General features: G+C 47.2%; 1 protein-coding gene across 2 annotated transcripts in view; it reads left to right on the top strand.

The window, feature by feature from the left end:
• CPAP (centrosome assembly and centriole elongation protein) overlaps window positions 1-24,367 on the top strand; it is a 354,772-nt gene that overhangs the window by 55,836 nt on the left and 274,569 nt on the right. The window lies entirely within an intron of this gene.

A 24,367-nucleotide genomic window follows, 5' to 3' on the forward strand; every position in this document is an offset into this window, starting at 1 on the left:
CGTTCTTCATTCCCCCCAATGCTGTAGAAGAATAAAAAAGCCAGACCGGCCAGAGATAGGCGTTACAAAACTCACCCCCGCCATAGAGACACAAAGGGAGCACCGCAGAAACTGGGAGTGCATAGACAATCGCTCCTTCGTACAACAGCCCGCGACGGGGAACTAAATAAGCGGCGATTGGCCGGGCAGGACCTTTGAAGCTGGGAGCCCCGCCAAGTGAAGAAGACACAATAGCAGTAACCCAAAATAGACTGCCAACGTGGTGTACAGCATAGACCCCTCCCCCTGCATTGATGGCTGAGCCGGAGGGTCCTCTGGTCTGTGTGAACGAGGGAACGCAACTAAAGACTAGGTAATTGTCCTGGGGGACCCTAATCAGAAGCGCCTACTATTAAAAAAACTCAAAGGCCCCGCTGAAGAACCAAGGGCCAACATGGCTGAAAGAGGCGGAGCAGCGGGCCCGCACCCATGGAACCAGCAAGGGCAGACACGCTCATGCTTTAACTTCGTGCGGGTTTCAAGGCCCTCAATAGGCGGTTTGACGGGCTGGAAATACGACTAGACACGACTTGATACCCATGATAAATGATTAGACACAGTGGAGGGCAGGGTGTCCGACCTCGAAGATGGAGCAACACAAGCAACAAAAATTGGACCACATGGAAAAACTACTGAAAACTGTCACAATAATAAATGAAGACTTAGAAGCGAGGGGCAGGTGCAGTAATATATGCATTCTAGGTATCCCAGAGACCACAAACACAGGGCGTTTAGACCTAACCTAACCTAGACTTAACATTAATAACATGGAATGTCAGGGGACTGAACAACGTTTGTAAAGGCAAACAAGTCCTACATTACCTACAAAGATACCAGGCAGACAAAGCCTTTCTGCAGGAGACACACCTCCCCCCGCACAATCACCGGTATTTGCAACTACATTGGGGACACATCGATATTTTGCAGGTTATAGCAACTACATCAGGGAGACAAACATCCTCCTACGCAAACAAATACCATTCCAACAGTTAATGTCCTGGGTAGACAATGAGGGTCGCTTTCTTGTAGTGGTGGGCCGCCTTGTGGGGCACACCATAACCCTGAACATTTACGCTCCTAACACTGACAGTCTGGACTTTTTTCATAATTTACAGGCGCAATTAGACCAGGTAGAATCAGACTATATATGCATGGGCAGAAATTGGTTGGTAGGGTTCTCCTGGAGAGGATCCTCTTGTGGGTAGAGGAGAATAACATCATCTCCCCTTTTCAGGCAGGCTTCAGGGCATGCACAGGCACAGTTGATCAAGCATTTAGGTTGTTACTCCTTCACTGGAAGGTGGTTACCATTGGCAAGGGCGGTCTTTACTTGGCATTTATTGACTTGAACACCGCCTTTGACCTGGTTCCCCGTGACCGCCTGTGGTTAATCCTAGAGGAGATGGGGATCCCCTTACCAATCCTAAACCTCTTGGCCCGCATGCATGACGGCACTTATGCCCGTATTAGATGGGGATCTCAAGGCCAAAAAACGGATAGAATACCTGTGAATCGAGGGGTACGCCAGGGCTGTGTGCTAGCCCCAACACTTTTTTCGTTATTTGTGAAGGCGTGGTCTCTTTTTTGCTTGAAGTAAATGCAGATGCTCCGGTTTTGGTGGGTGATAAAGTGCCCACCCTGCTTTTTGCAGACGACACGTTGTTGGTCTCAAAACCCCCCGTGGGTCTGCAAAAGTTGTTGAATCGCTTCAGTTTGTTTTGTAAGCTTAGGGGTCTTGTCATAAACACCCTGAAAACCAAGCTCCTTTATTTTAACCCAAGTAAGTCTTCCAGATCCATCATCTCCCTTGATGGAGAACCACTGGAGCGTGTAAAAGAATTTGACTACCTGGGAATTAGAATCTCACAAAACTTAAAGTGGCAGCCACACATTGATAAAATGGTTTTAAATCATAGAAGGGTGATTGGTGCATTGGGGCGAGAACATCGTATGTCCATCTCCAAGCCCATTGCTCCTGCCTTGGATATCTATGCTGCAAAAGCTGTGGGCAGCGCCCTTTATGGTGCTGAGCTGTGGGGTTTCGATTGCATCAACAGCCTGATTACCTCTGAGAACAGGTTCCTTAGGGATCTGTTATCCCTTCCAAGGGGCACTCCCATAAAAGCACTATTGAGTGATCTGGGTCGTCACTCCATTCAGGACCTAGCCAGGCTACGGCCTCTCTTATACTGGGCTAGGTTATGGCGGACCCCAGAGCTCTCAAAGTATTTAGATGGTTTGAAAGAGGTCATGAATCTTAATGGCGCCCATAAAAGTAATTGGATTCGCAATTTAAAGAAACTTCTACATGAAACTGGCTTGCCAACTGATTGGGAGCTTGGAGTTCCTCTATCCAAGGCCGAAACTAAGCGAGTTTACTGGAATTGGGTTGATGAGCAAGACCTAAGGGACCCAGCCCAAGGAAGGTTGACTGAAGCGTTTAAACAGCATAAATCTAAGCCTCGCTTGGAGCTTTACTTGGATTTTATCAAGAAACCAAGAGACAGATCCCTATTTATTCAGTTCAGGTTGGGAAACCTTCCCCTCCATGATTATACCTGTAAGTGGAAGCCCCCGTACCAAACCTCACCTGACTGCCCAATTTGCAAAGGTGTCACTGAAAGTATCGCCCACGTTTTCTTTGCATGCCCAGCTTATGTAAAACCAAGACCGAAATGGCTCAAACCCGTGTGTTTATTGCTTGGAACCAGGGGTCATTCCTCCACACTTAGAATACTCAAGGCTGACACTAATACAAGCTTAGTGTGTGGGGTTGCCAAATTTCTGAGCTGGGCTTGGCTGATCAGATTAAAGGCTATGAGATGATCTTAGTTTGAGCTAAACTTTTAATGTTCACAAAGCTGCCAATGTTTAATATGCCTTTTAAACTATTTATTGTATTATGAATGTTTTTATTGTAACCTACTTTGTAAAATGTAGTTTTTATGAATTGTGGTTTTTATACTTTGTATTTGCTTTTATGATATCTTGCATATCGAAATAAAGCTTTGATGATGATGATATATGCATGGGGGGTGACTTCAACCTGGTCCTAGATCCTCAACGAAATAGCATGGCCAAGACCCCGGACCCTAAGCTACGGGCATGAATTGCGCTGGCAGAGCTCTGTGACGCATATATTTTAGTGGATATGTGGAGGAACAGCCATCCAGTAGATGCATCCTACACACTACACAGCTCCCTTGACACAATAATGATTGGATTATTAGCTGTTCTCGCTTAATGTCACAACATGGCAAAACACGCCACCTCCCGAGTACGCTCTTTTACCACTCACCAGTTCTCCTTAAACTCTGCATACCCATAGCAGGCGGAGTTGAACGTCCATGGAGGTTTCCGGGGTTGGCATTGAGAGACTGGGTATTCAAGTCTGAGCTGTGCACTGCTATAGTAGAGTACTTTGAGCTGAATAAAGGGGTCGGTGTTGTCCTGTTAACCACTATGGGAAGCATTTCAACCATATGCAAATCCCAGTCTCCCAGTGGAACTACTGTTGTGAGCAGACCAAATATATATATCCCTTAATCATAAACACAAGCTACACCGGACTAACTGTACAAGATAGACCCAATGCAGACCCCAACATGTCCCAAATACAACTTACCGGACGCAGATTTTACACATGTGACATGGATCTGTACTAAGAGCAAACATTACTAGGGGGAGATCTTTACGGCTCTATTGCAAATGGTCCACAGAACCATCACACTAACACTAGAAGTGGCACTAAAGGGCTATGTATACGAAATCCCTAAAACCATACGGCGTTACGCAGCGATTGCTCTCCTTCTTCCGAACGGGAGATAGCAATTCACTGGGGAAGTAGACACACTCCTACACAGAAGGCATGGCTCAACAGTTTGATTCACTGTAACACAAGTAGTGACCTATATGCCGACTTGCAATTGATAACATCCAGGCCACGAGACATCTGTCAACTGCTGCTACAGTATCTCCTGGAAAGGGCTAACACCCAATACCCCCAGTTTCAAGAACAGGGTGATACATCAACAACACATGTGGATGTGTGACACATAACTGATTGAGGGGGCGAGGAGGAGGAGGGGAGACCCCCCCGACATAGCAGAAATAAAAAAGGAACCTATACTAAATAAGCAAATTTGGAAATATCAGGTAGGGATGTATATGGTAAATTTGAGACTAGTGTTAAGCGCATAGGCACAATGTATACAAATGTACCGCACATATGCGCATCCAGTAAGTGCATTGTAAGAGCAATTTTGTATGTTATGAAAATGACAAAGTTTTAAAAAAAAAGTGAGCATGTGTGAGTGGTTGTTTTGTACAGTAAGTGTCTGTGACTGGTTGTATGGGTGAGGGAATTGGTGTGTAACCGCTTGTATGGATGTTTGAATGAGTATGTAAGTGAGTAACTGGATTAGTGAATGGATGTGTGAGTAGCTGAATGGGTAATTTTGTGGCTGTGTGAGTAGCTGTATTGGTGAGTGAGTGCTAGTGTGAGTAAGTGGTTGTGTTTGTGGCTGTACTAGTGAGTGCCTCTGAGTGGCTCCATGGGTGAGTGAATGCTTGTGTGAGTGGCTCTATGGGTGGGTGATTTGGCTGTGTTAGTGTCTGTGAGTGAGTGGGTGTGTGTGAGTCATTGAATGGGGTTGTCAGTGGGTATTGAAGTAGTTGAGTGGATGTGGATATGGTTCTGTGGACAATGTCATTTGGGATGTCATCAGTGATGTAACTGACCATTTTATGAGTGATTTAATATGTGAGGTCCAGTGCTTTGCGGGGGCGTACGTTATAGTTAACTCACGTAACTATAACTGCTAAATTTCAGTGGTTTTGTGCGAGTGAAATCTGAGCCCAACTATAACGTCCCTGTAACCTTTGGGTTTTTTCAGTGAATTTAGAAGTTTTTTTAAAGTTCTCTTTACTAACTAGAATTTCTTTCTAACCTATTGGGTTTCTCAGTGAATTTCTATGTTTTTTAAAATGTTTTAACCCTAACTGTATCCTGTCACTTTTGAGATTGGGTGTGTGCGGCTGTGAGTGGGTGTGTGAGAACCTGTGTGAGTGGGTCTGAGTGCCTATGTGTGTCTGTGAGTGGGTCTGTGAGTGGGCGGGTGTGTGAGAGCATGTGTATGCCTGTGAGTGGGTCTGTGAGTGGTGCTATGGATTTTGGGCATTTGCATACTAAGATATTTAAAAGGGAGAACCATGGACTCTGCTCTCACTAGGGCATGACGAAAAAGAAATCACTTGTCGCAGTCACCCCAGATCAGATTGCACTGCAATAGATCAATGATGCAGTCATCCCCATTAAGGTTTTCAGATTGTTTTTCAACATGGAATACGAGAGGAATGCATTTGCTTTGCCTTCCCCAAGCACAAGCAGTTAGGATCCTTTGTTGTTTAGTATTAAATCTTTTTATTGAAAAAGGCAGCTCAAATACAGACAGAGAAGCATTGTTGATCATGAACATACCAAACAATGGAGGAGGCATGGAAAACCCAAGACGGTTGTAGGTAAGCGGTACCCAAGCCCCGCGATGCTCTCTCTTGTCCAAAGTGATTATAAAGGCAAGTCGGCTGCACAAAGGGAAAAAACCAACAATCCCTCCTCCCCTCCCCCCACGCCCACCCTCCATCCCGTCCCTCAACTGCCCGCCCCCCTCCCCGGTTCCAGGTCCGTGATCGCCAGCACGCAAACAACCAATCATACCAAAGCCTTTCAGTGATGAGTCTGTGAAAGACGTAGCAGACGCGAGTACCGAGGAAATGTCACTTCCCTGAATTCTGTGGCCAACAAAGCAAGGAACGGCTGCCACAGTTAAGCGTATCTAGAACCTTCCCCTGCTTTGATTAAGGATAACGTTTCCATGCCAAGTACTGCCCAAAGTCGAAACAACCAGCCCTGAAAGGTGGGATGTGTGTTGTACGCCAGAAGGAGAGAACATTCTGAACTGCAGAGCCCAAGGCTATAGCTATCAACCTCCCCCTGCGTGATTTCAACGGGTAAGTCAGGGCATTCGGAAGACCCAACAGAACATAGGCAGGGAACCTTGGGATCTCCGTGTCTACCTCATCCAAAACCAACTTCCAGTAATCCTGGATCCGGGCGCAGTCCCATAGAAGGTGTACCAATGTACCCCTTTCACCACAACCCCGCCAACAGGTGGCATCCTTGGTGTGGTCCATTTCGTGTAATCTCTCTGGTGTATAATACCAGTAGGTCGCCAATTTGGTAAAGGTATCTGTCAGCCCCATGTGGTACGCCGAGTGTCGTGCACGGTAGTAAATGTCCTCCCATTCTTTGTTGGAAAGCTCCCGACCCAGCTCCCGCTCCCAACGGACCCTGCTTGGATTGTAGACCCGTGCTTTCCCGCAGCAACAGCATGTGATATAGATCCGAGATGAGTCGTTTGTCCGACGTCCGTGAGAGCAGCCAGTATTTGTAGGGGCTAAGCTTCCTGTCCGCCTCCGTCCGCACTTGAGCATGAAGCGCCCAGTGTCGCACTTGTAAATAGTGGAGCCTCTCTGTCTCCGGCAGGCCATGTTCCCGTCGCAAATGCTTGAAGGGGGCTATCCCTTCTGTCGTGTATAAGTGGTACAGCACTCTGCATCCCGCCGGTCGCGACCTGGCGAAGGCTTGAGCATCGCAACACGGCCCGAACTCCGGGTTGTCTACTAGCGGCGTAAGCGGGGAGGGAAATGTGGTCAGCTCATGTCTCAGACTAGTCTGGTCCCATACCTCCATGGGCACCCGTGTGATGAAAGAAGCGTACAGGTTAGGAGGGCGATGCGTCTTGCGGAGGAAGGGAACTTCCTGTAGGGGTCTGCCCGCCACAGCCTGATCCTGGAAGAGCCAGTGTTTTACTGACTCCCAGTGGAGAAGTGTGGCTCAATGGTTAGAGCGGCAGACCTTGATGCAGAGCGCTGGCCAGGGACCAGGGTTCGATTCCCGCCTCGGCGGGATCGGGCTTAAATTCCTCTGACTGGATATTCTCGCCTCAGTGCTGAATCTAAGCATGGGCCCCACGCTGCAACTCTGGGCAATAGCTTGCTTAGTCTCCACAACGGCCCCCGATACACAAGGGATGCCTGGTTTCACCATGGGATGCCCAGGAGTGGACACCTCACAAGGAAAAGCCAGGAGGGGTTCCCTTGTGGTAGGAGTACAAGCGCCGGGATGCTTACGGGTTACTGTTCGCGCTATACAAATACAACACATTTACATTTACATCTGCTCCATTCCACCAAGGTCCTAAGCTACACCGCCTGATAGTAGAGTCGAAGGTCCGGGAGGCCCAGGCCCCCCTGTTCCGGCAGCAGCATGGCCAACCGTAGCTTCATCCTTGGACGTTTGCCATTCCAAATGAATTGGGCGATTTCCGATTGTGTCTGCTTAATTCACCCCGCCAGGGGGCGCTGGGGGACAGCTCGGAAGACATATAAAATCTGCGGCAAGATGGGCATTTTAACAGCGGCAACGCAGCCAAGCCATGATAGGGGGAGATGCCTCCACCAGCCGAGTTCCGTCCGTAGCGTCTGGCGCAGTTTAGCGTAATTAATACGAACCGTGCCAGAAAGAGTGTCTGCCAGCTGGATCCCCAAATACGAGATAGCCTCTGAAGCCCACCGAAAGGGGAATCTGTTCTGCAGGTCGGCTCGCAGGTAGGCTCGCGTCTGTCCCTCCAGGGAGAGGTCCAGCGCCTCCGATTTTGACATATTGACCTTGAACCCTGCAGCTCTCGCAAAGGAATCCAGAATCTCCAAACATGCCGGCAAAGATGTTCTGGGGGAGCCTAGTGACAGGAGGACATCATCCGCGTAAAGACTCGCTGTGTGAACGAATGAGCCAAACTTAATCCCTTGTATCCTCGAGTCTAGTCTCAGAGCCTGCGCCAAAGGCTCCATATACAGAGCGAACAGCAGGGGCGACAGCGGACACCCCTGCCGCGTTCCCCGGGAAAGCGCGGAGACGAATATCCATTTACCCCCGCCATTGCTGTGAAGAAGGTGTAGCAATTGAGGACCCAAGACCGGAAGGTCTCTCCCAGACCAGCTTTGATCAAGACACTCTCTAGGTATGGCCAGTGGACCCGGTCAAAGGCTTTTTCGGTGTCAATGCCGAGCAACATATATTCCCCACTAGTGCGTGTTGCCTTTCTATCAGGTGTAAGGCTCTTTTTGTATGATCAACCGTTTGTCGCTCTGGGATAAAACCGGCTTGGTCTGGGTCTATCAGCCCCTGCATGAACGGAACCAACCGAGCATCTAGGATGCCAGTGTAAATTTTAAGGTCGATGTTAAGGAGCGATATGGGGCGGTATGACCCACATTGTGCACGGTCTTTTCCCGGCTTAGGGATGACCGAGATGGTGGCGTCCAGCAGGTCCCGCGGAATCGCTCCGGGCTCCGCAAAGGAATTGAATAAAGCCGTCAACAACAGTGCGACCTGGGGGCAAAAGGTTTTTATAGAAGATAGCTGTGAATCCATCAGGACCCGGCGCCTTGGCGAGTTTAAGACGAGAGATCGCCGAAATCACTTCTTCGGGGCAGATACTCCTGTCTAGGTGCTCCGCCTGATCCCTCGACAGGGTTGGGAGGGGAACTGACATCAGAAAGGTCTCGCCAGCTGCGTGGTCGAGCATCGCACCCGAGTAAAGGGAGGTGTAGAAATCACTGAAAGCCTTCGCAATGTCTCCGTCACCTGTGACACAGCTCCCATCCCGCGTGGTTATCTCCTGCACCATACGCTGCTGCTGAGTCTCTCGGAGGGCACGACCCAACAGACGCCCACACCTATCACCCCCAGTATAAAACAAGTGCCGCGTCCTTAGTGCCGCGAACTCAGCCCTGTCTTGGTCTAAGGTGGCCAATTGTTGTCGGACCTGACAGAGCTGCCTCCACACCCGGGGCGCTCCCGTCCTCTGGTGCATTTGTTCCAGCTCCCTCGTCCGCACCGCTAGTTCCTCGCATTTGTGCGCCCTCTCTGAGTTTTCAGCCGCCGAGATTGCTATAAATTCCCCGCGCAGGACCGCCTTGAGCGCAGCCCAACGCGTGGCCAGAGATGTATCTGCGGTGTTATTGTGTGATAGAAATCTTTTATGGCCCCAGTGATTCTCTCCACGTTGTCTTTACGATGTAGTAAGGTGTCGCGCAATCTCCAGCAGCGCGCGGGTCTAGGCACCGGGGGAAAGGAGAACACCACCGACAGCGGTGCATGGTCAGAAAGCTCCGCGGCTCCAAAGTCTATCTCAGTCGCAAGCGCTTTAAGTGATGTAGAGCATAGAAAATAGTCTAATCTTGCATAAGTTTTATGGGCATGGGAGTAGTAGGAAAAATCTCGGGTTCCTGGGTGAAAGCTTCGCCAGAGGTCCACCAGCCCCACCTCTTCCATTCTAGCCAACCCCTACTGTGAAAGGGCCCCCGCCTGCGTAGAGCGTTGGCCCGACCTATCTAATTGAGTATCAAACACCAGGTTCAGGTCCCCCCCCCAATCAGGACATGCCTATCTGGTGCAGCCTCTGCCTCAGTGAGTGTCTGATGGAAGACCTTCTCCTGGCCTTCATTAGGTGCATAAACTGAGCTAACCGTAAAGGAGGAACCCCCTAGGGAGAAGCTATAGGAGAGCAATCTGCCTCGAATCTCCGCCACCTTCTTCCCAACCCTCCCCCTGAAGTGCTGAGCCACCAGTACCGCCACCCCTGCGGTCTTGTTGGGTCCTGAGGAGAAGTATTGGAGTGGTAAGTTACGTGATTTCATCCTGAAGCAGTCTTTGGCCAAGAGGTGTGTTTCCTGAAGGAGACAGATGTCAGCCCTCGAGCTCTGCAGGAAAGAAAGGACCGCTCGCCTCTTTACCGGGTTGTTTAGGCCCCGAACATTTAAGGTGAGCAGGCGCAGTTCAGTAGTAGGCATGATCACACAGTAGCCCTGTCCCCTCTAAAACCCCGCCGCTGGGAGCCGGAGCGACCCAGCCAACGCACATCTCATCCTCCCGCACAACACTCACTTGCACTCTCCGCCACGGACCCGGAACTGCCCACCCCCCAACCCCCATGATACCCCATCCCCAAGGCCCAGCCCCACTGCCCCGCCCGCTCCCCAACTCCCCAACTCCCCAACCATGTGAGTCCATAGTCCCAGACCTGTCAAAACAACACAGGGCTGTGGTGTTATCACTAATAGGAGCACTGTCTCCTGGTGGCCTCCGTGGCCCCCCCGCCCCCCCCCCCCTGCAAATACAAATATGCGAAGAAGTCCCCCCTCATCCGAAGGACAAAATCACTCAGAAGTTGCTGTTTCCTTGGCCACCTCTAGGATGGTCGTCGCTCGCTCCTTCGATATGATGTGGGCTTCAGGTTCCGGGTGCTTTTTCGGGGATAGGCGGCGGCCGACTGTGTGCCAGCCATTGTCGGGTTGTCCCTGCTCGTCCCACACGGCCCACATCACCTGTGGTGGGCCTTCCGGGCTCTTTATGGCGACTGGTGCCCCTTCCGCTCTCCCGGGCCGCTGCCTCCTTTCCTCCTGGGGTCCAGGAGCACCCGCGTAGGCCCGAGCCGGGGCCTTTCCTACCGCTCCTCCCGGCCAGCCCGGCTCTCCTCACCTCCGGCGCCGCACAGCCAGCCGCAGCCTTCGCTCACCGTCCGGCGTAGCCTCCACTGCCTGGCCCGTCGGCAGACACCGCGGGCAGTTCTAGTCCGCGCCGAGGCTCGGGCCGCCACCGAAGAGAGGCCCAACTGCAATCACTGGACGGACACGGCCACCATTACTCGTCTCGCGGGCCGGGTGCCTCACCCGCAGCTCGGGAAAGCCCGTGGACAGCAGCGCCTGGACACACCGGCACAACCGTGAGGGGCCCCGCAGGAGCCGCACAGGCCGAAGGTGCTTGGAGGGGGCAGTTCAGCTACAGAAAGGGCACTAAAGGGGGCTAAGGCGGAGAGCCACTCGAGGAGACGTCCGGTCAGTCCGCCATCTTGGCCACGCCCCCCCTCCTTTGTTGTTTAAACAAGTGGTGGGCTCTCTCCAGGCTAAATTTCAGTGGGGGTGGGGGATTGTGCAGCTGCCCTCCCTGGGCCCATTTTAGCCCTGGGGACCCCATCCTCCGGGGCCCGGCCATGTGTACCTGGGTGCTTGGAGCTAGTCAGGGCACCCTAGTGTGTTATGATGGGGACCGGGGGAGCCTCAATGCTCCTGCCAGCTCACTGTCACGTACTGGAGCTGGCATTGCTCCTGCACATAGGGAGCTGCTAAATAAGCAGTTCCCTCAATGTTGGGCCAATCTTTCATCTGTTTTTTCATCTGTTTTCCTCCCGCCTGACAGTGGGCAGGGAAACAGATGAAAACTCTATTCTCAGCAAGCGAAAGCAGTTTGATAGTTCCTGCTTGCTGGAAGCACAGTTAGTGTTTGCACAGCCCCCTTCAAGTGAAAGCAGACAGCTGTTTACTGGGGGTGGGCACCTCGGACATAGGGAGCCGGACCTGGGGGGTGGTGATCTTCACGGCCTTTAATGGATCCAGGAGGTGGGCCATGTGGCCCCCCTTCTTTAATTAGCAGGGGGCGAGAGATGAGGATCCTCGGGCCGTATATCCCCCCCTCTGACTTTTATTTATTATGTAGACCCCTGGGAGGTGATGTCTCCAGCGGCCGGGGGTCTGCGCAGATTCTTTGAAACTATTTTTATTTTGCCCCACGGAGGTGGGTGTACCTGTGGCTTCAATCAGCCCCAGGAGAGGGATCCGCGCGACCCCACTCCATTTTTAAAATTAAGCCCAGAGGAGGTGCTGGTCCCTGGGGCTCAATAAACCCCAGGACTTGGCACACTCGGGGGCGATATTATGAACAAGCGCGGGAGACTGTGTTTATTTTTAATGCCAATTTGCGACTCTATCGCGATATCGCAGCAATTTTTTTTTAAGAAAGCTTTTTTGTCCTGGCAGGGTTCCTAAGGGCCCCTAGAACCCGGGCTAAGGGGTCTGGGTTCCTACCCTGTCCCCTTTCTTTCCTTCTTTTTTTTTTTTTTTTTTTTTTTTTTAGGGGACTCGGCTGAGGTCGAGTCCCAAGATGGCAGCCACCACTTCCTCATTGAGGTGTTGGCAGCAAATCAGATAGCAGCACGGGGACTGTCCGGGTCGGGCTGTAGTCGAGTCTTACATCCCTATGGGAATTAACATGGAAAGTGCTTTTTTTTTTTATACCCTCCCAAACTCTTTTTTCTTGACCCCCGCTTGACAGATCGCCCCGAAACTTTCCATGCACAACTAGAATCAAAGGCGCACTTTTTAATTGAACATTCCGGGGGGTGGGGGGGGGGTAGAGGGGGGAGGAGGGGGAGTAGGCATCTGTGTGTGTGTGTGTGTGTGTGTGTGTGTATTCACTGGAAAAAACAAAGGTTAAAGAAACGTTATAGTGAGGTGAAAATGTCAGTTAAAACATACTACTTTAAAGAAACAAAACCACTGAAATCAACCTGTTATAGTTATCTCAAATCACCAAAACTCGCACCACCACGAGGTGCTGAAACGAGGGCATCCTTTTGGAGGTAATTGGCACATCTTCCTTGCAGGTGTTGTACGTTTCAATGGCAGCTTGCAATCAGATGGGCACTTTCACTCTATAGACCCCCCACAATGTCCACTGCTCAGTGTATTGGAACTAGACAACATCCCAATCAATTAGATGTTATTGCTTCTTGGGCTATCACACATGGCACATGATGCTGGGAATGTGATTTCTTCCCCTTCCCAGCATTCTGCCATAAAGCCCATTTTCTTTGTGAAGGTTTTTTTCTTTTTTTTAATGACCATGCATGCTGTTGGCCTCAGTGTGAAACTGGAGCACACTTTGTCACAAAGAAACCTTTCTGCACCTGAAAAGAGGATGTAAAGCTAAATCTGACACAAAATTGCCATAAAATGGTCGCAGTGGCACGGATTAGGAGCAGCACAAGGGTGCCATGCAGGACATGGGAGCCAGTAGGCAATCATCAAACCTTTTAGGAACTGTAACACTTTTTTGTATTCTTCAAAGAAAGCCCGAACCATTTTTGTTAAGATTTGTAAGATACATTTCGATAACGAGCCATATTGTTAATACATTCAATTGCAAGTGTCCCCTTGCCCTAGAAGTTGAGTAAGAAGGACCCACTGAATGAAGGGGATCGCAGCCATTAGCCGACAAGGCCCTATCTGTGGCTGTAATGAATTAAACTCCTATGGATAGTGAAATGGACCGAGGGGTGGGTGTGGTGGGTGTGGGGGGTGTGAGGGAGGGTGGGATACCTGGGGACTTGCAGTCAAGTGGATAATGTCTGAGAACGGGTCCCGAGAGGCACCGATAATTCCTTGAGGCTACATATTTACCGTGCTGGGGGTGTGAGGGCGACAAACTGGGATACCCCATCCCTTGTTTCTAGACACTTTCTCGCGCACACTTGCTACATTCAGGGAATTGGGGGTTCTCCATCATGTCAGACTAAAATATTCACAGAGGGAGACACCCCTTTTGGATGCAGGGGAAAAGGCATCTCCTCTTGGGCTAAAACCATTTGCAAAGCTAATCGACTCCAAAGGCGAGACCTATTAACTTTTTCAGTGCTCGTTATTAAAGGTTTTCAACACTGAGACACAAAGAAGGATATGTGAGAACATAAGATCTTTCACTACTGCACCCACCTCAGGGTATCACTAACGCTCTCAAAGTTAAAACTGATATTTCAAAAGTAGAAAAGTGGTAGAGGTGCAAGTCGGTAAAACAAGTGAGGCAAACTAAACAGGGTAGCTAGTGATAAAGTATACATTAGGGTAGAAAAATCAGTGCTGTACAGTGACAATACTGGACTGACATACCCAAACCTCTTCGGGTAGGGTGGAGCCTAAAAGGAGGTAGCCCAGTGATCAGAGGTAAGCAGAGTTCACCCATCAGAAATATGAAGCTGGTCTTTTTTTTGCAAGTAAGTCTTACACAAGATACCATGCACATGGTTGTAGTTAATTAGTTATGTTATGTTATGTTATGTTAGGATTTGTAGAGTGCATTACTGCACAGAGGTTTCTAAGTGCTGTTCAGTTCCAGCTAAAAGTGTTGAGGGACCGTAAAATGACCAAGGCCTGAACAACTAGGCCTTTACAGCTTTTCTAAAGGCAAGGAGGCTGGGGGCTATATTTATGTAAAGAGGCAGTGTGTTCCATGCTTTGGATGCTTCCAGCACAATGCTCATGCCACCCCACCGAGCTTGATTGAATCTTGTAAGTACTGCTAATTTAGCATTCGCTGAACGAAGATTTCTGACAGGAAGATACTATTTAAAGCTATGTTTCAGAGAGTCCAGACCGAGATCATGAAATACTTTATAGACTAGACATAACATCTTAAAGGTGGTTCTTTGTTTAATGGGAAGCCATTGCAATTTATTTATACCTTGAGACACTGAGCAAAATGTGGAAATGTTTAACAAAAGTTTAGCTGCAGCATTTTGCAGGACCTGAAGTTTGTTAATATTGTACTTGTGAATGGTCAGAAGCAGACTGTTACAATAGTCTATTTTAGATAGGATTAAAGAGGTGATTACTGTCTTTTGCAATTTGGCAGTCTTTTTAATTATTCTGAGGGTATTAAAAGTGGATGAAGTGAGCTTATTTACCTGATCTGTGAAATTAAGTTTATTATCAATAATCACTCCCAAGATGTGAGCCTTTTCCACTGGAGAAGGGATAGGACCCATGATAGCTGGCCAGGCTGATGGGCCCCAAAAAGACTATTAGGGTCCAAAAAGTAGGACTTCTGTTTTCCTGCGTTTAATTTAAACCAGTTACAGTCCATCCAATCATGGACAGTCGGCATGCAGCCATGGAATCTAAGCCCATGCTAGCATAATGTTTTTTCTAAGGAAACAACAATTTAAGTGTCATCAACCTAGGATGTAAGGAGAATCCAAAACTGCTTATCAAGTTAGCTAAAGGGGAAACATAAAATATTAAAACTGGTAGGCCTCAATGAGGATCCCTGCGGGTCTCCACAAAGAAGGGAAAAAGGATGAGCGGCAAAATTCTCCAATTTTACTACTTGCTCTCGATCCGCTAAGTAAGATTTTAACAAGTTCCAAGCCAGGACTGTGACCTCACAGTTTGGTAACCGACCTAGTAGTAATTTATGACTGATGGTGTTGACAGCAGTCGAGAGATCAAGCAGGATAAGGGCTGCCCCTTTTCCTTGATCCAAGACGTGCCTGATCTCTTTGGTTGTCTTGAGCAGAGCTGTCTCCGTGCTCTGGCCTTTCCGGAAACCAAATTGGGTGGTATCTAGGCGATTGTTGGACTCAATTAAGGTTACCAGCTGGTCATTCAAAACATTTTCAGCTATTTTAGCTGGTAGCGGAAGACGGTAATTGGTTGGGTCATTATGGTCAAGTGAGGCTTTTTTTTAGAAGCGGGATCAATTCTGCTTTCTTTCAAATGTTTGGTAAGATGTCCGTTTTGCACATGGCTTGATAAATAAGAGTTAGTTTAAATGCGATAACTTCTCCTGCCAATTTAGCTATGTTTGGCGGGTAAGGATCATATGGGGAACCCAAAGTAGAAGTTTCCAATATATTTCTAATGTCCTCATTTGTTGGGGCAATAAATTCTGTCAAAGTTTTAGTTGTTTCGAAGGGCGGATCGCTCATAGTCAGTCTTTGTGTAATGGGATTTACATTGATTTTTAGTTAACTAAGAATGCAGATCTTTGCCCTTTCTTCAATGTAATGTGTCCTGTTCTTTTGTGATTCACAGGACAGGGCTTATCAGGGCTTTCTATGCCGGTATCACCTATAACTGAAACTACACCACTTAATGTGAGCTTGAAAATATTAATGATAAACAGATGAGGACAACTACATTTGTTATTAAGAATAATATAACAGTTGAACAGCCAACAGAAAAGATCACCTAGAAGTAACCCGTACTCTGTCACCTATATTGTCTTACTACATGTATTATTGTTACAGGAATAAGAAATACAATTTGTAGCAGCATGCCTTTTAAAAAGTCCAATTGGGGACGAAACATGTGTGGGCTAACGAGCATGTACTTGGTTGGAAAAGCGTGTAAACACAATAAAGACGACGAAAATGTTTCACATGACCGTGGACATGTGGACTGACTGTTTTTGGTTATTTGTCCTCCGTCTTATTTAAACATTGTTGGAGTACTCCATTATGTTGATTTAGGATATAGTGGTTTGTTTTTCTTTGGAATAATACCACCATTACCATTATATGTTTCAGGGGTGTATACTGTGGTTGCACCTGTCTCTGATCAAGTATTCTTTCTGTAGACTTTCTACCCTGACAAGTTGAGTACTGTGAGACATCTGTTATTATTACACCTACCTATCTGTATTTAGCATATGTGTCCCCCATCCCCCTTTAATGAAGCATATGCACCCCCTCCACCTCCCAGGTTTCAACTGATGCCATCACGAGGAAGCGCAGCGGACGAGCGCAGCGGGCGCGCCGGCGGCGCGCCGAAGGCTCGCCAAAGGCAAGCCCGTCTGCGCCCGTCCGCGCCGGCCCCGCGCCCAGGGCCAGTCCCCCTGTCTCACCCACTCCCTATCACTTACCCAGGCTTGTCTACAACAGAGACACGCTCCTAGCCTTAAACCTCGCACATCCTAATAAGGATTGCAAAATTTGGGAACCCGGAACCACATTCCTTCCTACATCTTCCCACTGCCCCAAGTGCTCGTCACGATTGTTCAAACCCCTGTGGTTATCTATTGTACAACTAAGAGACCAAAACACCTGCTCAACAGCTACCGACCCCCTGGCTAAATGCCTCCTCCTCAATACGAGATCCCTAGTTAAGCACAGCTCAGAAGTGGCTGAGTACATTCAGGAGGAAGGCATAAAAATTGCATTCGTCACGGAAGCCTGGACTGATGCAGCATCAGGTCCTGATATAGTAAAAGCCACCCCTCAGAACTTTATCTGTTATACCCAAAATAGGGACAAGAGGAGAGGGGGTGGACTAGCCATCATACATCACAAAGACATCAGAGGTTCCTTTCAACCCGGCCCCTCTGACTTAGACGAATCTCTATTGTTCAACTTTACCCTCTCTAATCATCAGTCCTTCACAGGCTGCCTGGTTTACAGGCCCCCGGGCGAGAAAACTAGATTTCTAGCTGCCTTGAGCAAACTATTAGAAACAGCTGCCTGTTCCCAAAGATTCACCATTCTGGGTGATTTTAATTTCCATCTGGAATGTAAGACATCTCCCGATACCCAAGAACTAATTGACCTACTGGCTGGGATCGACATGCTGCAACTTGTATCCGATCCGACTCATAGAGCAGGACACACCCTAGATGGGATCTTTTCCAATCAGTCCAATTTGAAAGTCTCTTCGGTTCTACCAGTTTTCTGGTCCGACCACTCAGCAATCCACTTTTCTATTCCTTTCACCACCCATGAAAAATCAGATAACAAGAGAAACACCCCGAAAATAGTGAGAAAATGGAAAAACATCACTGGGGACGCCCTAGAGAACACACTGAACATCACCTTGCCTCCTCTTCCGAACAACGTGGAGGAGGCAGCCAAGTCTTACACTACCTGGCTGGACCAGGCTTGCCTACGCTTAGCCCCCCCAAAACTATCCACTCCAGCCGGGCCAAGCCCGCTGCCCCGTGGTTCACTGACCAAATCAGGGAACACAAAATAAGGTGCAAAAAACTTGAAAAAATCTGGCGTACGCACTATAGGGAATCAGACAAAAAAGCGCTTAACGCGGAACAAAGACGCTACAAGGAAATCATCCTACAAGCGAAAAAAACCTTTCTCACAAGACAGATAGAAGACGCGACCAATACCCCCAAAGAACTCTTTCTCACGGTTGCCTCCTTAGCAAACCCCAAACCCATTGAAATACCAGCAAGCCTTTCTCTTTGCGAAAGTTTGGCAACCTTCTTTCGCGAAAAGGTAGAGAACATTTTTCTCCCCCTAGACAGAACAGCGACGACTTCCTCATCGAGGGAGGCCCCCGACCTCGTTAAACCTGAAACCACGCTTCAACATTTCCCCCAAATCACGGAAAAAGAAGTGAGAAGTCGCTTACTAAAAATTAAATCAGGCTCCCCTCATGACCCCTGCCCTACATCAATATCCAAACTCGCACCAGATGCAATTGCCAGGGGTCTCACCCCCCTCTTCAATCAGATGTTGGAGACAGGGGATTATCCCTCAAGGTGGAAACAAGCCTCCATCTTACCCCTGCTAAAAAAACCCATTCTTGAAATCACGGAGATGAACAATTATCGCCCGATCGCCAGACTCCCCCTTCCTGCCAAAATAATAGAAGGCCACTTGAACACACAACTTAGCGCCTTCCTAAAATCAGCGGAAGTACTGGACTCCTCCCAACACGGCTTTCGAGAGGGACACAGCACGGAATCCGCCCTAATTAAATCCATGGAAGACATCAGGCAGGTAATGGATGCAGGGGGCGGAGCAGCCTTGATCCTATTGGATCTCTCTGCGGCCTTCGATACGGTCCACCATAAGTTATTGGTGGACCGGTTGAGGGCCTGTGGAATTCAGGGAAAGGCTTTAAAGATCTTACAAGCCTTCCTAGCTGATAGATCCCAGACAGTGGCGTTGGGCAGTTACGAATCTCGCTCCTTTGTACTCCCCTGTGGAGTCCCTCAGGGGTCTTCGTTAAGCCCAACTCTTTTTAATGTGTACGTGTCCACCCTCGCCCCGGTAATCCGTTCATTCGACTTTCAACTAACGGCTTACGCCGACGACACACAGATTGTGGTGTCCCTCCTTCCCGGCGAAACAGAAAATACGGCCGATAGATTCAAAAACTGCATGCTTGAAGTTGGCCGCTGGATGGCACAAAGCTGCCTTAAGCTGAACTCCTCGAAGACCGAGGTCCTGCTCTTTGGCAACAGGGACAACTTCTGGTCCCCAAGATGGTGGCCAGACGAAATGGGACCTCTCCCAGAACCAGTAGACAAAGTGAAAAATCTTGGTATACTGGTGGACACCACCCTGAATTTCAAATCCCAGGTGAGCGCCCTCTCCTCCTCCCTTCATTTTATACTCAAGACCATCAGAAAAATTCTACCTTATCTGGAAAAGAAACACAGGAAAACTATAGTCACTGGTCTAGTGCTCTCACGCCTAGATTATTGCAACAGCCTGATGTTAAACGCCCAGCAGAGCGTACTTAATAAACTCCAACTTCTGCAAAATGCAGCCGCTCGTCTAATCACTGACACTCCCAAATCTGCCTCAGTATCTCAGGAACTGGTTAAGTTACACTGGCTGCCCATTCGTAAAAGAATCACTTTCAAGGCAGTATGCTTGGTCTTCAAGGCCCTCCACGACTCAGGTCCCAGGCACTTGAAGTCTCTATTCCGCTGGCATAAACCAACAAGAACACTGAGATCAGGGCAACTGGCCCTGGTTGCGGTCCCCAGAATTAAAAAAGTCCGCTGGGGAGGCAGGAGCTTCTCTCTTGGGGCGGCCGAGGCATGGAACAAACTTCCTCTTGCGCTCAGACAAACCCAGAATCTGATGGCCTTTAGAAGAGGTCTAAAAACATGGCTCTTCACCCAGTAAGCTCGCTCCCCCACACCAGTCTATCCTCCAGCGCCAGGACACCTCCGGGTATTAGAGCGCTCTATAAATTTGCAAAATAAATAAATAAATAAATGGTGCATTGGTGGGCACTCAATTATAAAGTGTTTGATCCTATTCCAAGGTGTCTACCTGGGAGTGCGCGCACATACGCAGTGGCCATCTTAGAATACATTTTCTTTTACTTTAGGAAAAATGTAAGAAAAAGTCTTCCAGGATGGCTGGCGTGGATGCATGTGTGATACAATGGTTATCTTGGAAGGATTTTACTTTGTTTTTTGAAAAATCATTTCTTGTGGGCTGCTGCGTTGCATGGATATGGGACATTTTGAGGTATAGGGGAAACTATGGCAAAGTCCATGATGGTCACAGGCAAGACCTATTGGCTTTGCCAATGCTGGTTTGTTTTAGGTTCCAAAGGGCCTGTTAAATGTTATCAATAATGGTTACTACCCCCAGGTCTGCTTTCTCTTCTGTGACTGGTTGAGCCTTTTATGGAGAAGATCACTTTATATGATCACAAGTACTTTGGACTGGGAGAGCACTGGTGAGGCACTGTCCTCCCGCTAGCCTAACATGCTTGTAATGCATTAGACATTTCCCTGTATCTCTACTGTCAGCCAGGTTTTTAGGAATGGCTAAGCATGGCTGAATCAAAGCATTTTCACAGTCCTCTTTATTGCCTTTGTTGTGTCAACGCCAAATAGGAACTCTCCACCATGACTTGTACAATCAGCATGTCACACATAAATACAGATGCGCACTTGGGTAGAGTATCAAGAAACCCCAGTTAACAGTGAAAAGACTTGCGGATCTGATCAAAGGTTTCCCTCCCTTGTTTTTCCCCCGCCATTCATTTTTATGCCTCGCTTCTGATATTACAGAGGGGTTCCAGTCCCCAGGGGGCCATCTCTGCTCCGCCGGATGATTTGGGTCTCTGTACAGGACTTCATGTTCTTACCATCGGTTCCATACTCCATTAATTTTTTGGGGGGTAACCCCGTGCACTATAAACCAACATCTTCAACTCCAGGCAGTACATTTTACCAGTGACTCATTGATTCAATGTGGGGTGGAGGGTTGAACTGCTCCACCCTTTGGCAACATCTCCCTTTGCCAGGGCAAAACCTAAGGTCCTCCATAAATGTACTGTATGTGGGATGCCCCTTCCATCAACATTTCAAAAGAAGCTGCTTCCTGGGGAGATCCACATCATTGGGGATACCCAGTATAAGGAAGTGGAGGGCTGTGTGGGATCTGTACCCCCAAACGGAGGTCAACTTTGGGGTTACTGTCTTCTAGTATGATTGTATATGTGGACTTTCTCTAATTGTGTACTGAAAGAAACCATCCTCTTCCCCACATCACAAACAGTTAGGGGATCTGTGCCCTGCACATCTTAAATAGCAATTGTCTATTATAGTAGACCCTGTGTAGAACCTTCAGTTGTATAAGCCACAGGTTTGTTTTCATCACCAGCTCCCTGGGGTGCATCAGGACAGCCTGCCAGTCCATGTCTTCCATTGAGCTATGGTCAGCCTCCCACTTGTTTCTGAGGGGTCGGAGATTGTCAGGGCTATTTTTCGTATGTGCAGCATGTGAATTAAATGGCTTTCGATGTCATCCATTCCAAAAGTATCCTGCTCTTTACTGGGCTACAGTCTTCTAACTCCCCATGCCAACCCCTCTGAGTAGAGTGTGATGAACCTGTAGGTATTTAAAAAAGAAAAATTAAGAAATTTGTAGATCGAACTTCTCCTGTAGGTCACGAAATGATTTCATACTCTCCCTCCTTATTCAGAGGGTCGAGGTTCCTATGAACCCGAGGGTTTCATCCTGGGCAGCTTTCGTAGCTCTCGCAATTGACTACCCAACGACGGTAAACAGACATAATATCGAATCCAAAATATAGACAGGACATAATATCGAGTAAAAAATATCGACCAGACATAATATTGACTACAAAAATATCGAGTTATATCGATATTAATAGCAAAAATATCGAATCAAAAATATAGACTAGACATAATATCGACTAGATAGAATATAGACAAAAGAAAATGGAAAATAAGGTACGTTTTTACTACTTTTTAATAATTGTGTAATATAAATCTGTAGCGGGTAGTGGGTTTATAGGGGAATAGGGTGGGAAGTAATTTAAATAGAATTAATTAATTATGTAATTATTATTAATAATTGTCAAATAATTAATAATTGGTAATTAAATAAAAAATAATTGGTAATTAATATTAATTGATTAATTGATAAATAATTAATTAATAGTAAATTAGTTTCAGTAGTGGGTTGTGGGTTTATAGGGGAATAGGGTGGGAAGTAAATCAATAAATAATTAATTAATTAAGTAAATTCATTAAATTGTTTAATTAATTAATAATTGTCCATGAAAATAAAATTAATTTGTAAATAAAAGTAATTGGTATAGGAAAATAAATTTACTTGGTACTAATTTTTCTATAAATTATAATTAATTATGAAATTTTGCCTTTTTATACTGTTGTACTCACTGGAGTGGAAATAGTAATTTTAACCCCTACGCTATCCAACGTTTTCCCTACTGTTGCACCCACTGGAGTGGGAATAGTAATTTTAACCCCTACGCTATCCAATGCTTTCCCTACTGTAGCACCCACTGGAGTGGGAATAGTAATTTTAACCCCTACGCTATCCAACATTTTCCCTAATGTTGCACCCACTGGAGTGGGAATAGTAATTTTAACCCCTACGCTATCCAACGCTTTCCCTACTTTAGCACCCTCTGGAGTGGGAATAGTAATTGTAACCCCTACGCTATCCAACGCTTTCCCTACTGTTGCACCCACTGGAGTGGGAATAGTAATTTTTACCCCTACGCTATCCAGCGCTTTCCCTACTGTTGCACCCACTGGAGTGGGAATAGTAATTTTAACCCATACGCTATCCAACGCTTTCCCTACTGTAGCACCCACTGGAGTGGGAATAGTAATTTTAACCCCTACGCTATCCAACGCTTTCCCTACTGTTGCACCCACTGGAGTGGGAATAGTAATTTTTACCCCTACGCTATCCAGCGCTTTCCCTACTGTTGCACCCACTGGAGTGGGAATAGTAAATTTTACCCCTACGCTATCCAGCGCTTTCCCTACTGTTGCACCCACTGGAGTGGGAATAGTAAATTTTACCCCTACGCTATCCAACGCTTTCCCTACTGTTGCACCCACTGGAGTGGGAATAGTAAATTTTACCCCAACGCTATCCAACGCTTTAGCTATTGTAGAATTCACTACAGTTGTTATAATAAATGTTAACTATTTTGCTATGCTACGGTAAAATTATTATATATGTTTATTTAATAATTTTTTTTATATAAATATATATGTTTTTTTATATATTTTTTTAATTTTAAAATAAATATTTATTAATCTAACATTATTTTAATAATTTTAAGTAAGTTTATAATAAATATATTTATTACTACATTAGTTTTAACTTAATTTAAAGACATTTAAAAAAACCGATATTTTTTACAGTCTATATTTTTGTAACTCGATATTTTAGAGTCGATATTTTTGTACTTACCTGTTTAAAGATAGCCAGTCGATATTTTGTCCATCGATATTTTGTCAACGATATTATGGCAACTCGATATTTTTGAGGTCGATATTATTTCAGTGATCCCCCAACGACAAGAGAGTCCCTTGAGATTGCTAGCCTTTTCAACCTACATAAGTTGTTTCTTTGTCCCAGACCTCAAGAGAGGCCTTTGTTAGTCCTAGCAGAGGGGACGTCAAGCGAATGTTGCGAGGTTCCATTCATTTACCGCCTTTAGCTTGGCAGTCCAGTAGTATGTTCTGAGGTTAGGTAGTGCAATGCCAAAGTTATACACAGATCTGTATAGGGTACGGAACGCAATGCAGAGGGGCACCACCATCCAACAGAAGGGAGGGCATGGTCACCTCAACCCTGTTGAAGAAATTCTCCGGCACTGGCCAGGGGGAATTTTGTAGTACCTATAAAAATGTAGGCAATGTGATCATTTTAAAAAGGATGTCCGTGCCCATGATTGAAGGAGGCAAGACCTCTCCAGCGGTCCGCATCCTCTCGGAACCTCCAGTAGACCACCTCCAGGTTCTGCTCCAGAAACTGGACTGAGCATTGTGAAATTTCGATACCCAGGTATTGGAAACCCTCTGTCGAGACCACTACTTCCAGGATGGGGTTACTGTTGGAGAGGGCCAACTGCCCATTTTGAACACAATAGATTTGTCCTAGTTAATTTTGTTGCTCGCGTAGCATTCAAAAGGCACGGAATACAGACAAAACTACTGGAAGGGATGTTATCAGCTCTTCCAGGCACCACAGTATGTTGTCTGCGTAGATAGACACCCCTGTATTGCCTTCTGAAACAACCTTGTAAGCTAGAGGCCCAGTAGTTGGAGGAAGGCTTTGTTTCCTTGTCCCAGTTGGTTTGGGAGATCCCATGTAAGCAGAGGGCTTAAATGTGGTCGAAGCTGAGGCATGGTGGCATACAACTGGGTATGTGTTTTGGTTTAAAATATGTAGTGTAGTTTAACTCTTGTTTGAGTGATTGTTCTGGTCCTTTCTGCTCATCTAAAATTGGAGCCAGGCATTCTGCAATTAAGATACTATTACAAATGTTACTGATTTAATCTAACACTTACTTTGTTGGAAACACGCAGCGGCATTAC

This window comes from Lissotriton vulgaris, chromosome 8, assembly GCF_964263255.1.
Source record: "Lissotriton vulgaris chromosome 8, aLisVul1.2, whole genome shotgun sequence".
Lineage (NCBI taxonomy): Eukaryota > Metazoa > Chordata > Amphibia > Caudata > Salamandridae > Lissotriton > Lissotriton vulgaris.